Genomic DNA, 16,418 nt, shown 5'->3' on the forward strand with positions numbered 1-16,418 from the left:
GGAGAAAAAGACATCTTGTGATTTATAGTAAGTAGCAGAAGTAGGACTAAAATTTAGGTCTCTTTATTCATATTTCATTAATCATTTTAGTACTCTTCTGGTAATGATCTGCATATGTAATACCTTGGTTGTGCTGTTCAGGGATACAATCTCAAAAGTGGCTGAGAAGACACAGAATTACTGCTTGGGCTGAAATATAACTCACAAAAAGAGCTTGTTACAATATTTCCAGGAGCAATATCAATGATGATTTAAAATGTAATGTGAATGAGTAAGTAGTATGAGACATGGTTATAGGCAGTATATGAGACATGGTTAAACTAAATAAATATGAGAACTTTTGATTGTGATAACTTTTTAAAGTCATTAATTCCTCTTCAATTTGATATGTGCAAGATATATTATTTGCATAAAATTTTATTTTATTCTAATTACAATGGAGCATAATACCTACTTGTTTAATTAACTTATTGCAAACAAATTCAAACCCCAATGTTAAGGTAACTGCATTCATAAAATATATTCATACATAAAATCATACAATGCACTCCTAAAGTCAGAAATTTTAAAGTAACGCATTGTGACAATTAACCATGATATGTCAACTGGACTAGACTAAAATGCCTAGCAGATGAGTAAACACAGATCTGGGTGTAGCTGTAGAGACAAAGTGTGTGACCCTAGCACTTGGGAGGCTAACGCAGGAGGACTGTCATGAGTTTGAGGCCAGGCTGGACTACATAGGAAGACCGTATCTCAAAAAAAGAAAAATAACAAAAAATGGGTTTAAATCAGGCATTTCTTTCCTTATTATTTTAGTAGCATTTGCTACTGAAGCCATCTGGGCCTGTAGTTTTCTTTGTGGAAAGATATTTATTTTGAATTCTATTTTGGTTCATTGTGATTTTCTGGGAATCTGTTGTTTTCATCCAAACTTTTAACTGTATTGGTAGAAAGATTATCAATATTCTTTTACTAATTTTGTTATCTTTACAATTTCTAATGATGTCTTTTTGTCATTTAAAAATTGATAATGTATTATTATATTCTTTCTTTTTCTTGGTGTGTCTTTTGTATGGATTTATAAATAGTACTTTCAAAAATCAAACGTGCACTTCATCATAATCTGTATTGCACTGCTTTCCTTTTCATTAATTTTGCTGTTTAATTAATCATTACCTTTAGTGATTCTCTTTGTGTGAGTGCTTTACTTGTCATTGAGAGAATTCTATCAAAATAGCATGTGATATTTGTGTGTTTGCCCATTTGCAATTCTAAACATTCTATCCAAGTTTTGTGAGGTAATTTTAAGTTGGGTTTCAAACTCCTTTTTAATTATTCTTTTGATTTGTCCTAAAGTAAAGGTCTTCAATGTCTCACACCAAAGACTGATGATTAATTCACTTCCCCTTTCCTTGGTAGCCCTAATTTTGAAATTCTAGTGTTTATGTATGTACTTCTAGAAAGGTACTATAAGTTACAGTAATTTCTTTAGCCTCACGGTTATCTCTTCTGGAATTACATACATCTGTACAGACACCCAAAAAGCAAAGTTGTATTTTAGAAATTTCTCTCAGATATTTGACCTGCAAGTTTTCACAGTCTTGCTAGCTCTTCAGCACTTTCAAATATTTCTCTAAGTACTTTTCCAGTCTTTATAATTATTCTTATTAATAAGGTCAGTCATAATTATCACTCTTCCATTACCACTAGTAGAAGTCTTAACAGCTATGACCTTAGTAAGTGACTTTGGCCTCAGTTCATTGTGCTATAAAACAGAAATAAAAATACTATCTTTAAAATTTTTTTAGTGCATGCTTTGCACGATGACTCAGACAAGAATTATATTTCACTTCACCCATAGAAGCTGAGAGCTTTACTTAAACATCTGATCCAGTCTAATAGACAGGTACGGTTATAAATTTGGGAAGACAAACTTCATTCCCTGACATCTGTCTTGATGTTCTACCTGACAGTTATCATTCACTGGTGACGTTCAAGCTGCATATGCTATCAATACTGCATCTCAGCACATATAAAATTAATTTATTTAAATAACTCTTCCTGGTGTCATTTGTTCTAGTAAACTTATATAACATGCTTCAGAGTCACACTTTTTTCTAATCAATTCCCAAATCTTCAAGTCATCCTTGAATCAACTTTCCACTCAAATGCCTTCAATTGCAACAATCTGATGTTTCCCTTAAAATGTTACATATACTCTTGTAGTTTTATTTTTTTAGATTTTAAAGAAAATGGTACTAAAAAAATAACCTAGAACAATAGCAAACTACCAGCATCACAGACATAAACAAAACAAAATGATACAGGGTCTCAAAATAAAATGATAAGAATTAACAGTGGTTGTATTGCATATTGTTATCTTCAGCGAAGTTGCTCAGATTACCAGATGTAAGAATGGAAGATCGATCAAATTATTAAAGAGAATAAAAAATAATAATTAAAAAATTAGAGGTGTTACCTGCTTATGCCTGGCAATCTGAGCAAGTGATTTGAAGACAACAACATGCAATATTACAACCACTGGTGAATTCCTACCAACATGTAGTTTTAATCTCTGCAACCTTCTCTCTGCTTCTGGACTCAAACGTTCTGGACTCAAACATTCCACAGTCAAATTGGCTTAATACAGTAGTCTTGGTTAGTATTATACTATTCCCTCCAAACCTTCAAGTACACCAAGTAAACTCTAAAGTTGGCTTCAAGTCATTAGGTGGCACGGAGACTGGTCTATAATCATGTTATTGAATCTTCATATTTATCTTCAAACTACTTTCAGATGGAGCTTCTGCTCTGGGCGTATCAGTATATTCAGTTCTCCAGAACGTACACTCTCCTCTTTCTTTGTCCTTACACATTATCTTGTCTCTTTTCTCACCAACTTAGAACGCTCTTCCTTTTTAACTTATTTGAATTCTTTGCATCCTGAAAAGCCGAGCCAATCTGCAGCACAGCTATCAGATACTCCTAAGTACTACAGTTTAGCCAGTCCCTAATGTCTGAATATTGATAACGTGCATTAGGTGCTTTGAGAGACTGCAAGGCATTAAAGCCAAATATAGCTGACAATTAAGACACTTTCCAGCTGAGCAATTTGTGTTCATCTTATAAAACCATTTTTTCTTTTTGTGAAATGGAGTTAATAATACATCCTTTAGAAGGCTGTTACAGAAATTGGATAGAATAGATGTAACGGAGCATAACAGAATAGGTGGCACATAGTAGTGGCTAAAATAAATGGCAGGTAATACCTCTTTCACTACTGATAGCGTCACTCTTTTAAAAGTAATTGTGTGCTTTTTATTGCAAAATATCTGTTCTCTTTAAAATGAAAAAAAAATCTGTTTTGCCTATATTTTGTAAATGCCACAAGGATATAAAGTCCTTCAAAATAAGAATGGTGTACATAATTTGGCACATGCTATAGTAACAAATGCTTGGAAATGTTTGATAATTGCATGATATATTTACATCTCAATATATAATATTTTTCTCAACAGATTTTCTGAATGTCATTTTAAGCTGCAAAGAGGCTGCAGTTGTCAAAAATCTTCAATTACTGGTATAACCTGATTAGAGTTTGAAGATTTCAGCTTTTATTTAGGAAGTTAGTCACTATAAAGTCTATGAAATCAGTGAACATAAGCATATTGACGGTGCTCAACCACAGAAACATTCTCTGTTGACTAATTCAATCAAATGCCATTTTGACAGAAGGGGAAAAGTAAGTTTGGTGACAGGCAGAGGTCTTAGTGAGTGTGGGGGAATCAATTTTAGTCATGGAAACAGGAAGGATCAATATGCAGACCACCATTCAACACACTCACTGCAGGGTCTTACAGAAAAGCAAGAGGGCTGACTGTGCCATTTAAACAACCAGTAGCAAATACTTCTTTCCAGAAAGTAATTGTTAAAAATTTTTGTATTGTTAGTGGAAACTTCAAAAAATCTCCAATGATGTCAATTTGAGGGACTCAGTGATAATAACCATCCTATGCCTTCAGGCATGTGCTACATCTAAACACACATACACACACAGAGAGATGCAAAAAGAGTCCTTAACTTGGTTTTTCCTACTTTCGCATCTTTGATTACAACATGGCATCTAGGTCACCCTCTATTCTCTTCAGCTTTTAAGAGTTCAACATGCCTATATATAGTCTTCTACTTTCAATGAAAATTATATGGCAACATTTATTTTTTAAACACTGCTAACTGGCCAATGTGTTTGCTAAGGCAGAAATGTCTAGAGACACTGAGATAGTGCCATATCCTTAAAGGGATTTCACAGCACACTGATTCCTCTGTATGACTTTTGCTTCAAATAACTGACTAGAGATGAAATAAAAAGGAGACTGCCACACAGCAGGTATTCATTTTCTTTTGGTGGCTGATTGCAAAATTTGTAAAGAAGTGGGACTTCAATACATTAATTAATTCACAGGGTATCTGGTTATAAATGTTTTAAAAATTAGCAATACCTAAAAGCTGGTTAATAGTAATTAGAAAGACACAAGGAATAAATTTATATTTAGAAGTAAGGACATTGGAGAAATTAGCTTAAAACAGGCATTTGCATATATGAAATTTTGCACACTGGTTCCAGGCACCTCATAAATCTTAGTTCTAGCTTTTTAGCAGCAAACACAAGAGATTCATTACAGAATCAATCCTAGGTAGGTCAATTTTCAGGAGAGGTAAACCTCTTTGTGATTTAAGAGCAATGGTGAATTTATTTCCACAATTTTCATAAAGGAGACATCCCGTAATGTAAATCTATAAATGTCACTACAATTTCTATGTGCCTTTTGTGGTAATGCCTTCAATACAGACAGTATATAGGAAAACACAGTTCAGGGTCTATATAATTGTATATGGCAATTTAGAATATATTTTCTGGTGAAAAAAATACTACATATAATCATTGTTTTCTAAAATGTTCATAAAACCTCTCTGATATAGGCTTCAGCTAGATTTTTAGATTTCTGATATTAAACTTAGACATTTCTAAGAATTTCCAGTCCTAAAACCAGCAAAGTGTACCCCAAAGGAGGGAAAGTAGAATTAGAACCTGCTGAATATTTTAACAGCAGTCTCCATACTACTGTGCATGAAAAACTCAATTGAATGAGAACAGTTGAGGAGGCAGAGGTATTGGTCAGAGTGAAGGCGCTCATAATACGCTCCTTTCTTCACCTGCTCCTCAGAATTCTTAGCGAAAACCCAGGAATCAGAGCCTGCTCGCCCCATTTCCTTGTAAAAATGCACATTTCCTCACAGACGTCCGGGCAAAGGCCCAACTGAAGTAGACCAGTTTTGCCTAATAAGGAACGAGTGGAAATCAATACTATTTAAAGTGATCATGGGTACATATTCTACTGCACTGATTTATGCGATTCTTTTCATGTATTCTCGTTTAAGGATGAGATTCAATACAGACTTATCATTTGTAATATGTATTTTGCTCATTTATCCGCCAGCTTTGGTTTTGTTGTTGTTACTGTGTGTTTGTTTTGCTTTTGCTAACATTTTAGATGATCTGACAAACTCTGTTGTTTACAGCCAAAGGATAATTTTATTTTTACTAGAGCAGGTCTCCTCACAAATTATAAATAAAAAATGTAAACTAAAGATAAGTTTAATGCTAAAGCATTAAAACTAATAATCAGATTTCATCAAGGTTGTGGAAACAACCTTGCTTTCACTTTTCTTGTGGGAAGCTGTTTAATGTAGTTAATCTGACAGTATTTGGAAATAAAAATACCAACGTTTGTTAATTATTTACTACAAATTTCAAATAGTACAAGTATTATTTTTCCTGTGTCAAATTTTCACTCTATCTTTCAGGATAATATACACTAGATCTATTAAGGTGTGTTCTAAATTTCTATGGAATTTGAATGCCAAAGATAAAAAAGGATTCTTGTGGACAAACTCAGATTGACTCTTTCAGTATCTAAACTACAAAGAAAATTACAGGAAATTGTTTTTGATTAGCAGTAACAAAAATTTTAACATCTACTTAAAACACAAAGGAAAAAAGGGATACTTTTCAGTGCTCTGTTAATTCTGTACTTTGGTAAATGAAAGATTCACAAAGTTCAATGAATCCTATAAAAATCATTCAGTAGCAGACTCACAAATAACAATCTGGTATTCTGACGACTAAAGTCTTAAAAAAGCTTGTCTTTACGTTAATTCTTTAACATTTCTTTGAGAAAAATAACTAAGAAATGAGTATAGAGATATCACAAAAACCAAGTGATTGCAAAAATCATAAAAACTCTATCTTTAGTTTAGTCATTTCTTTCTTTCTTTCTTTCTTTCTTTCTTTCTTTCTTTCTTTCTTTCTTTCTTTCTTTCTTTCTTTTTTTTCTTGTTTTTTTCCGGTACCGGGAAGTGAACTTACGACTTTGCACATGCCAGGTAGGCGCTGTGCTGCTGAGCTAAATCCCCGGCCCCTACCTTAGTCATTTCTTAATAAAAATTTCACACCACTACTAAGAAAACTTACTAGTTTATGTCAAGGAAAGCTGGACAAATAATTGAGGGATGGGCATACTGAGCTTCTGGGTGGAGAAATCATATGTGATAAAGATGCTATTTTTCTTAAATTCACCTATCATTCCCAAATTACCATCAAAAACTGAAAAAAATTAATTTGCAAAGTTAGAAAAATGACTCATCACTGAAGTTTTGAAAGTCAAATACAGAAGAGTAAGAATGGCTGTATTAAATGTTAAATGATTAAACTACATAAATGTGGTCCAGTTCTGGTGAAAGAAAAAAAGAATAGACGTAATTAATAGAGAGGAGAATGGATAGACCAGAATATACCATGTAGTCTTACCACACAGCATTTCCAGAACTAATATAAGACATTTCTATCATTCTTTATTCTTTCTTTTAGGCCTTCTTTTTGGGGCATTTCTTTATTTTTCCCGGAGTACATATTGTAGATATTTTTGTTCTATAAGAATCAACATTGTGTTATTTCTTAGAATAGATTTCTTGAAGAGGTATCAATTCTCATATGTGAGAATGATTACGCTATATTGTTAAAGGTTGTTCTAAAGATTACAATACTTTACAGTTTTTTCTCTCCTATGTCTGTTCTCTTTATTGGCTTTTGATATAGGGAGTAAAAAATATATCCCATTGGTTGATTTGTCTTGCAATATTCTCATGTTTTAATACCCATTTATCAACTGGATCCTGGAGCTGTGGTAGTGTTCACAATGGAGGAAGAAGAGCTGGAAGCCAGTGTGCTGGAAACCTGGGGGTCTTGGCAAACTTGATATTCTAGAGGGGGGCAGTCTTGGATCACAGCCCCCATGGTGGGAGTGGAGCACCCGGGCTCATGCACTGGCTATTCCTAGTACCACAGGCTCAGAATCTCCTCGACTGCTTTGCCTGGAGCTGGTTTAACACCTGCACTGTTTTTAGACAATGCATGAATCCTACTCACTTAGAATGACATTTCTGAGTGTTTCAGTGAAACTGATTCACTTGAAATAAATAATCTTTTTTTGGGTGGAGTAGCTTTGCCAGACGGATGAATATGTGCGTTAGGGAAAGGGGTCATTTGGCTGTGAGAACCTTACAGTTCTCACAGGTGTCCAGCCACCCAGAAACCCATCTCCACAGGAGCTGGGTGTCCCAGTGCTCTGAAGAACCCCAGGACTCTCTTACACAGTGAGCAGGGAAGCCAGAGAAAGGGAGACGTGGCAAGAATTCAACACATATTTCATTCAGGATATATGGTTCATGGATGCTAAAGCAACCAGGAAATGAAATTTTGTGAAAGGAAATTTGAAAAAGAAAATTTTGCTTGTTCTTTTTCTTGCGTTTGACTAAATGATTACAGGATTATTTTTTAAATAAACTCCAGAGAATCCACATTTCTGTTCTTAATTTCAGCAAGAGATAAATACTTCCATTTGCCTAGGATTGAATGGCTCTTTCTTCATACACATTACCTTGTTTTTCACATTTAATATTAACCTTTCTATTGATCAAAGCTACATTTTAAGCCGTCAGCAAATCCATTTTAAAATGCTTTTATCAAATTACAATAAGAGGATATTACACTGGGAACAAAGGTAAAGTCTTCTTTTCTGAGTCAGATACATCTATGGTTTGTCATTTTCCCCTAATTGTAATCAGTAGATCACTCAGGAGTACAGTTTATCGAAACAGCCCTTAAGTTATTTAATTTAAATCTACTTTGCTAAAAAATAACATTATGAATTAATCTATAAAATATGATGTTGCTCTGGATCGAAGTTGATATTTGGAGTTTTAACAATATCAGTCACATATTTTGTGACATCATGTCATTTCTATCATGATCTCAGCAATGATTTCCAGCAACAGAATATTCTGTCAAATGAGTAGAGGATAGATGGAATAAAAGGAACTTGAGAAATGTCTGTGGTATTTTATGTATTCCACATCTATTTGCCTACTTCTGCTTTGGGAAGGATAACTGATGTTTTAAACCAAACGTCATAAAATATATATGTAACATTTTCTGTATTTAATACAAAATATAAACTATGGTATTTTAATTTAAAAGGTAAAAACAATCAAGAACTTACCATTGTCAAGAACATCATGGGTCAATTCCAGGAGTATGGAGTTTAAAGAATTTATCACTTACAAGTATCTGAATTAATCCCATTCCACTGATATTTTAAAGTATTCCTGACGCAGAAAATATATTGAAAAATTATAGCTTTCCCCAATATTATTGGGGTATATTAAACTTTTACACTCTTATGTCAGAGGAGTGTATATATAGAAAGCTCAGATATGAATTTTCTCAAATCATTGAAGATATTCTTACACACATTATTCTATATGTCATTGAGATAAATTTAAAAAGTGTGAAATATAACTTTCTTTACTTGTTGGATCATATTGATTTGCAACACTGCTTGTTTTCATCATCACCTGTCAACTCATAAAAGGACTTTCTCATCAAACAAGGGCACTAAGATATATATCCTAATTTTCTAAATTTAATGTATGGTGGGGAGGCAAGTGAGCGTCAGTATTACTGATTAAAATCTACAGTAAGATTCTCAGAATTATCTCTAGGTCAATTTGTTTCATAGCCAAACTGAGTGCTTGGTACAGTCTTAAGAAGGAGTAAGAACATCTGTCTCTATGTCGCTTCCTCACAGCTGAGGCTGGACTTCCATTTTGAAATGATCTGATTACCTTATTCCCTCCCAGGATGGTCTTAATTGAAATGGAAAGAAAGCGAATCTCTCTGCCTTGGCTCATTATTTCTTTCATGATTGATCCCACCCACAAGATTCATCTCCTCTAACTTTCCAAAGGGGAACTATGAGTGATTTGCCCAAACATTTGAAACTCACCAAATGTCTCAAACTCTTTTACACTTCTTCATACAGCTGTGTTTTCAGGCTGAAACACACCAATCTCCGTAAGAATTTGTATATTAGCACAAGTCCTCTCCTTTGTAAACTCTTCTGAAATCCTATAAGGTAGAAAGTATTCCCCCCACTCCCTTCCCTTCAGTACCTTAAGCACAACTTTAGCTCTCTACTACTTATTTCTACATCAAAATGATTTGATGGGATGTTTTTCATCTCCAATTAGATAGCAGATGTTAGATCTGCAAAGCGTAATGACTGGGATAGTCACTGCAGAGCAGACTCAGTAAATGCAAAATTTTAAGAAAAGACTCAAGTTTATCCTTCTTTATGGCTGAGTAGTACTGAAGATAACAATACACAAGGTATTAACCATTGTTACTCTCCTATAACTTTATTTTGAAATTTTGTTTTACTTTTTCCATAAAATAAATAAGAAATAAAAAAATGAATAAGCCTAGGTAGTCTAGGTAGCACACTCTTAGAAATCTTAGTGATATAAATCTGTTTGTAGTGCTTTAATGCTCATAAGGTTAGAATTTTCCTGAAGGGTTGTGTTGTTCTCATGAAATGCATGATATAGCTATTTCTGGAGGTCTGTCTCCTAGAGAAGTCTTTATAAATTTATTATGTAACAGTCTGATGTTGCTCTGGATTAAAGTTGATATTTGGAGTCTTAACAGTATCAATCACATATTTTGCGACATCATGTCATTTCTATCATGATCTCAGCAATGATTTCCAGCAACAGAATATTCTGTCAAATGAGTAGAGGATAGATGGAATAAAAGGAACTTGAGAAATGTCTGTGGTATTTTATGTATTCCACATCTATTTGCTTACTTCTGCTTTGGAAAGGATAACTGATGTTTTAAACCAAACGTCAAAAGTTCTGCAAAGACTAAACAAGTACCCATTCCAACTAGATTGTTCCTCTATATCTTTCTAATTGTTTACCAAGAAATCTATAGAATTACCTTTTTAAGAATTCTATGTTAAGTCATTCTTTAGTATAATCTAAGGATTTTGAGAATGTTTTCACAGATATCTTCTTAAGAAAAATAGAGTACACAATTGGTCAGGGTTACTTTGAGATATTTCAGAGTGTAAGCTCAGGTAGCCACTCATTTAAAGCAAGAACTTTCTATCTAGTCTCTTTCTGTATTACTTAGACCTCTTTAGGGATAATAATTGGCAGACTTTATTGGTTTTGACAATGGATTTAGCTGTAGATTTAAAAATGGCTTCACAGGGAGATAGATCTAATGGCTCAAATGCTACCAAAAAATATTTACATGTCCATCTTCTGCCTTTGTATGATCAACCTTATGTAGTGACCCTGGGCAGCTCTGGTGCTGTTGTTATTGTTGTTTGTTGTTGTTGTTATTTTTGCATGAGGTCTGGAATTATTCTCACTGCCTTCCCATCACTGGTCACATGACTGTACTTAATGTAATCACCATGGTCCAGAAGATAGTACATATATGTTTTGGCTGGGGGTGGCAGCAATCTCAGAAATCTTTGAAAACAGATTTATAGGATGGCTGAATTTGCCAAAAGAAGATCAGACACATAGATAATCACAGAAGAAAAGGAATGTTAAGGAGGCAAGCGACACTTGATTAATTTAATATGTATCTTTTACAACGTCACATCAATTTGACAATTTACCTCATTATAAGAGCAAAGATTTAATAACCTTGTTAATTTATTTAAATTTCCTGGTCCCTTGTACCTTACTGGAAAAACTGAGTCCAGATATTGCATTGCATTAATTGTGGGGCTTTCTATACCACAAGATGCCCCTGAGATATGAAATTTGAGACTGAGAATCACAGCTAACTGGCAAATCTCCTTTAACTTTATAACGTGGATTCTTAGCGAATTTATGTGGGGTGGATATATTTTTCATAGCTACCGTTTAATGCAAAGCTAAGTACCAGTGTTAAGGCTCAAAGATTACTACAGCTTTCTTTTTTCATTATATTGAATTGTCATTCCACAGCGATATTCTTTGATCTTGAATAGGCCAAGTGAAATACAGTTTCTGGGGATAGTAACTTATTCTAATCTTGCTAAGGTGGACAGGAAAGTCCAGTTCTCCTGATGTGACTTGTTCAGTATAGTTTCACATCATAAAAATAAAAACATCTACTTTAATGGCAATGAGATTGCTATTATAATTTTCATAAATTTGATTCAAATAAATCTTGAGAGTTCTGAGAAGACATTACTAGATCAATGCAAATGAATAGCATATGTCAAATGGAAAAACATTAATTCAGAAATTCACTTCAAACACAACTGTTATGGGGAAACTTAACACCCCATTTCCACAAAGAGATAGATCAACTACACAAAACAATCAGCAAAGAAATAATAGAACTAATTTGAGCAACTACTTTGAAGATAAAAATGTGTAATGCAGCAATGATTGTTAAATTCCTATCATCTTGTTTTTGGAATTCTGTATTGTTTTTGTGGTTTTTTTGTCTTTGTTCTTTTCTCTTCAAAATTAAAATAAAAGAAATAACAGAACTGAACCAAACTTGTGAATAAATGGACTTAATAACCTTTACAGAGTGTTTCACCCAACAATATCAGAATGCACATTCTTCTCAAATGCAAATGGAATGTTCTCCAAAATAGACCATATACTAGCCTATAGAACATGCTTAAGTAAGTGCAAAGGAATTGAAATTATCCCACGTATAGAATCTGACCACAGTGCAATGAAATTGGAAATCAACAAAAGAAAGTGCAAAAGCTCCATAAACTAATGGAAATTAAACGACACTCTCCTGAATGACCAAGGGGGTCACAGATGAAATCAAATCAATTTCAGATGAAATCAGAATGAAATTAAGTAAATCAAATCAAATTAAACAATATCTACAATCAAATGAACGTGTAAATACAACTTACTGGAACCTGTGGGACTCAATGAATGCAGTCATCAGAGGGGAATTTATAGACGTGAATCCTCACATTGGGAAAACAGAACAAGCACAAATAAACAATCTTATGCTGCATCTCAAGCTTCTAGAAAAATAACAGCAAGTCAAGCCCAAAGCCTAAAGAAGGCAGGAAATTATAAAGATTGACCAGAAATTAACACACTGGAGACTAAAAGAAATACAAAGAATTAATTCATCAAAGAGTTGGTGCTTTGAAAGAATGAATAAAATTGATAAATGCCTAGCTAACCTTATCACAAAAAGGAAAGAATAAACTAAAATTCATGCAATAAGGAATGAAAAGGATGAAATCACTACAGATCCTGTGGAGATTCAGAAGATCATCAGTACCTACTTTGAAAATCTTTACTTGCGTAGGATGGAAAACACAGAAGATATGGACAGATTCCTAGAAACATATGAATTAACAAAGCTGAATCAAGAAGATATAAAAATTCAGAATAACCCAATATCAGTCAATGAATTTAAAAATGTTATTAAATGCTTACCAACAAAGAAAAGTGTAGGTCTTGATGGATTCACAACTGAATCCTACAAGAAACTTAGAGAATGTTTAATGCCACTATTTCTAAAACTGTTTACTGAAATTGAAAGGGTAACAACTCTCCCTAACTCATTCCTGTAGGCAACTATTACCCTGATACCAAAATCAGAGAAAGGAAAAGAAAACTAAAGGCCAATCTCCCTAATGAACATAAATTCAAAAATTCTCAATAAAATCCTAGCAAACAGAATGCAGCAAATCATCAAGAAGATTATACATCATGACCAAGTGGGATTCATCCCAGGAATGCAGGGATGGTTCAATATATGCAAATCAATAAATGTAATACACCATATCAACAGAGCCAAAGACAAAATTCACACGATCATCTCAATACATGCAGAAAAAGCTTTTGACAAAGTCCAACACTCATTTATGATTAAAAAAACACCCACAGAAAATTGGAATAGACGGTCTTTACCTCAGTCTGACAAAAGCCATCTATGACAAACCAACAGCCAACATTATACTAAATGGACAAAACCTGAAAGCTTTCACTCCAAAATCAGGAACAAGACAAGGATGTCCACTCTCACCACTCCTATTCAATATTATTCTGGAAACATGAGCTAGAGCAATTAGACAAGAGAGAGATAAGAATAAGGATAGGAAAAGAAGAAGTGAAATTATCATTATTTTCAGAGGACGTGATACTGTACATAGAAGACCTCAAAAATATGTGAAAGGATCAGCAACTTGGATATTACCTTATTGAAAAGTTTTTGCATATCAAAAGAAGTCACCAGGCCCAGGAACATAATTCAGTGGCATAAGCACTTGCCTGGCAAGCCTGAGGTCAGGAGTTTGATTCCCGGTACAAAAAAAAAAAAAAAAAAAAAAAAAAAATCACCAACAGAGCAAAAAGAAACCCACAAACTGGTAAAAAATTCTTAGCCAACTATCTCTCAGACAAAGGATTTCTATCCAGAGCTTATAAAGAACTTAGAAAGTCAGACACCCCATATCACAGACCCAATATAAAAATGGGCATCTCAGATGAATGCACACTGCTCAGATGAAGAAATACAAATGGTAAATAAACGTATGAAAAAATGTTATACATTTTTGGTCATCCGAGAAACACAAGTTAAAACGACACTGAGATTCTATCTCACCCCAGAAAAAATGGCTGTCACCAAAAAAATCAACCAATAACAAATGCTGGCAGTACTGTGGGGCAAAAGGAACTCTTCTCCATTGTGGTGGGAGTGTAGCCTGGTACAACTACTGTGGAAATCAGTGGTTTTTTAATATAATGCAGTAATTGGGAGTAATGCAATCTGAAGGTGTGCTGGGATGGTAGTAGGTGGGTGTGTAATTTGGTACCAGTTTATCTGCCAGCTGGTAGGCAAAGTCTCAATCTGCAGTAAGAACAATAAGGAAAGCTTACTTAAAGAGAAATGGAGACATTTCTTGAAAAGACCTGATACTTGGAGATGCAAGAAAGCATGAAATTAGTTTTGGATCAGAGATTTATTGACAATCTGCACTGAAGGAGACAGGGCCAGGAAAAAGCACAATACAGAAGACAAGATGCCCACCCAGTCATGACTCACAACACAGAGGGAAGGAGGAGAACAGTAATTGCCAGGCAACCAAATTCCAAATTTCAGAATGTTTACAATGGTGCAATAAAGGGAGGATTTAGAAAAAGGAACCAGTAAAATGGGCATGATGCAAACAGGGAGCGCATCTGTGATCCTGAGAGGGCTTTGGACTTTCTGCAGAAGAGAAGAGGGAGCCAGCAAGGGATCGCAAGCCCTGAATGATGTACTAACGGGAATATCCACAGTGAGAGGCCTGTCATGCCAGAGTAAGAAAAAGTTGACCCTTGGACACCAACCTCTCCACCGTCCACCCTAGTCCTTCCCCCGTTAGTGTAACTCTTTCACATCAGTAGCCTGTCCTGCACTGTCATAACCCTTATCAAAGCCACACTATTAGCTCTCACCTGAATTAGCTAGCTCCCTCAGTTCCTCTTTTTCCCCTTAATGTTCAGTATCAAAAAAAACAAGATGAGGATTCTTTAAAAATACAGTATAAATCAGTTCTGCCCAAACTCTCCAGGAGATTTCTATCTTAGGACAGACACCAAGGCCCTTGGTGGTCTCATGCCTCCCTAATCTTTCTAAACTCACTCCCCTTATTTTCTCCCCCTAACTAATTGTTTTCCGACACCGTGGCCACCTTGCTGGTCTTCTGAGATGCAAAGCATTTACCACTTCCCTGCTTTGCACTTGATATTCCTCGACATTCACTTTCTGCTGTGACAGTGTGCTCACCTTCCCTATTCTCTCCTGGGGTTTACTTTCCCACCCCTTTCTGTCTCTCCCAAGACGTCACTCTATTGACAGGACTGAATAAACTGTGGTGCTACAAACAAGGTTGGAAAAGCTGGAGATGAAATCTATTTTGGAGGAAAGGTAATGAGTTTCACTTTGGTAAATAATGAATTTGAGTTTGGTTGGTGTTTCCTGGTGGAGCTCTGTAGCAGAGAGCTGTAAACGTTTAAGAAAAGAGCAGAGAAAGAATACAGCCCCAAGTAAGCAGAGGAATCTGCCTGTGTAGATTAAACATGTTAACAAATTCTGTAAGTAGCTCTCCTCAAAATGTATACTCTGTTCCACTATTGCTTCACTCTGATTGGCCTCGAGACTTGCTTTGACCCACAGAGTGGGACAGAAGTGACTCTATGAGATTTTAAGAGCTTAGGTATTAAGTGGCCATTCAGCTGTTTTTCTCTTTCAGAACAATGATCTGAGACCACCTGGAACAGATGCTGGTGTAGACACTAAGACCACAAGGAGACACAGGAGGGAAAGAAATGAGGCACTTCCATTGAAATTATTGAAACCTACTTGGATATCCTAGCTTTACTGTCACCAGTTAAACACAACTTCCCTGGTAAGGCCAGACAGAATCAACCTAGAGACTGTCTGCCAACCAGGAAAACTGTGAGAAAACAACAACCAAACAATTACAACAACAACAATTACAACAACAGCAGAACTCAAAACTCTCAAGTTGGAATGCTTTGTGATGCAGCATATATAGATGGTATACAGTAAATTAATTCCTACAAGTAAGATGATGCTTTAATAAAAACTTTAAAAAACAGCAATGGCTTTGAGATTTAGGGTGCATAAAGGGTGAAAAACTAGGGGAGGAAATTGTTAGTGAAGGGTGGACACACAGTCTTAGGAGTGATGAAGCGATAGACAAAACTTGCTTTGAAAAATACAGTGCAGCAGAAGTGATCTTGCGTGACTTTCAGCTTTTGTTTTGTCTTCTTCTTGTAATATCCTAAAAGCATCACATAAAGAAGTGGGTCTCAGTTTGTTTCCAGATGACAGCCCACGTGAAGAGGTACCAACGCTCCCTAGTGGACAGTCACCACCAACAGCCTAATATGTGCAGGAGACTCTTTGGGGCCATCAGCCGTGGCCAAACTTCTACAAGGAAGCTCAAGTG

General features: G+C 35.1%; 1 protein-coding gene across 1 annotated transcript in view; it reads right to left on the reverse strand.

Moving 5' to 3' along the window:
* Positions 1 to 16,418, reverse strand: part of Thsd7a (thrombospondin, type I, domain containing 7A) — a gene marked incomplete at its 5' end in the record, with an annotated part of 215,631 nt that overhangs the window by 112,426 nt on the left and 86,787 nt on the right.

The sequence above is a fragment of the Chinchilla lanigera genome, unplaced genomic scaffold (assembly GCF_000276665.1).
Source record: "Chinchilla lanigera isolate Chin_1 unplaced genomic scaffold, ChiLan1.0 scaffold00031, whole genome shotgun sequence".
NCBI classification, from domain to species: Eukaryota; Metazoa; Chordata; class Mammalia; order Rodentia; family Chinchillidae; genus Chinchilla; species Chinchilla lanigera.